Source organism: Aplysia californica, unplaced genomic scaffold (assembly GCF_000002075.1).
Source record: "Aplysia californica isolate F4 #8 unplaced genomic scaffold, AplCal3.0 scaffold00280, whole genome shotgun sequence".
NCBI classification, from domain to species: domain Eukaryota; kingdom Metazoa; phylum Mollusca; class Gastropoda; order Aplysiida; family Aplysiidae; genus Aplysia; species Aplysia californica.
In genome coordinates this window covers 415,897-418,181 of record NW_004797550.1, presented here as the reverse complement: position 1 = coordinate 418,181, position 2,285 = coordinate 415,897, and positions in this window count along the sequence as shown.

The window sequence follows — 2,285 nt, the reverse complement described above, 5'->3', positions numbered from 1 at the left end:
AATAATAATAATAATAATAATAATAATAATAATAATAATAATAATAATAATAAAGAAATAATAATAATGATAACGATAATAACAATAACAATAATAATAATAATGATAATAATAATAATAATAATAATAAATAATAATAATAATAATAATAATAATAATAATAATAATAATAATAATAATAATAATAATAATAGGTGACATTTATGTAGCACTCTATCCCATTCTAGTGTAGACTCTGAGCGCTTTACTACACCAATCACATAGTCACTGAGCGATTCACACAAGAGAAAGTATTTCACAGAAACAAGAAAAATCAGTTCAACCACATAAAGAAGAACTTTCACAGCCATACATTAACTATATACACGAAAGAACAGCAGTGAAAACAAAACATATCAGCACTTACTAACACACTATAACTAAGAATTAAACACTCTTGAGAAATCGCTTAAACGTGTCAAAGTCAAAGTGTGTTCTTTTGCCTGAGATCCTGGGGCAAAGAGTTCCAGATTTTAGGGCCAACAAAAAAAGGAGAAACTTTAATGAGAAATGTTAGATAGAAGCGATGTTTTGACATTGAAGATGGTTCCAGTTGGGTACGGCCTAGAGGGTGCCCACAACCCCCGTGACTCATTGGAGTAGAGGAAGATAAGACTAGATCTAGCTATAACATAACATAAACACAATCCCACATCATCACTCATCACCACCATCATATCTAAAATCATCATTGCTGTCAGACCCCTGACATACATCTATATTCATTAAATCTTTATCTGTAACAGTTACACGTTATAATTATAATTATAACGTAATACACTATTGGACACTATCATACGCACCTTTTCCTACCAACCAGATGGCGTCAGTCTCATAGAAATGGACAAAGGACAAAAAGAAAAGAGTGGATGTTTTGACGAGAGTGATTTTTGCTGTAGTTGCTGCTGTTGCTGAGGCTTCGGCATCTGTTGTGGTGTTCATTTTGTGCCTGTCTGACTGGCTACTTGGGTTGAATAAGCGTGGCCTTCTTTAATAACGTAGGCCACGGAATAAGGCGCTATAAACATAGACTGATTTTCTTTCTCCTTGTAACTGAAACCATTACCATCGTTGGCTTTGTCTCTTCAGTGTGTTAAAGGTACGCTTGTTTGGGTTTTTTTTAAGGGGGGGGGGGGGGGGGGCGGGAGAGGATTTTGTTGTTGTTTTGTTTTGTGTATTCATGACATCATTATTTATCTTGTATGTTAATATTATTATCATTATTACTGTTATTATTGTTATCATTGTAATTAAACATTGTTTGTATTTTTAAAAATGTATTTCTTCTTTTGGGGAGGGGGGGGGGGGGGGAGAGACTTGCTTCGTCAGCTATGTTTTTATCAACTGGAATATGGCACAGATAGTTCAAGTTTGATTCCCCCCCCCCCCCCCAAACCACCCCCATCCCCATCCCACCCATTTTTATTATCTCCACTATCATCTTTCTCAACCATGACTAGGGTATAGGCCTCAAGCAAAATTAATTCCCTTCATGTTTCCCTATTTCGGGTAAGCTTCTTGGCATTGTTTTATGCTTTTGTACGTATATGTTCATCATTCTCCGCAGCTCATCTCCAGATTCCTTACGACATTTTCCTATGACCTGTCACTCTACGGATTCAATTTCAACACTTTCTATATTATACAGTTTCCTGTCTTCCAATCTATCGCCACGACCTTCTTCCCATTTCATCTTCAGATGGGCTCTGTGTTAAAACCTCCTTAATTAATATTGTTCTCCTTGGTGACCATGCCTGAATTCCCAGTGGCGTGTTCTTAGACTTGGGCTGTTCAGAGAGTGCTCAAACGTGTCCACCCGTTCGGCTCTGTCCTTTCAGAGATGGTTGTTACAACTAGAGCTGGGCAATGAGTCGCTTTAGCAAAATCCGGATAATATGTTACTGCACCTCTTCGGCAAATAAAATGATAGAACCGTTTCTGCAAATGGGTTAGAACCACTTCGACGAACGGGTTAGCATCACTTCAACAAATGAGTACACCCCCTTCGGCAAACGGGTCAGGAAAGTGAGTTAAGAGTCTGAATTCAGACAGTGTTTCATTGCTAATTATCCGGTTATTCGGATAGATTATCCGGATTTTGTCCACTTCTTTAGATGGAACTGGCAGTGCTGCAGCTTATATTATTCACGTAATACATGTAGCGCCACAGCAAATATAAGAACACAAAAGTGTAACACAAAGTTCGAAAACTCTTTTCTACCTATATCTATTCACTCATGCTCTCA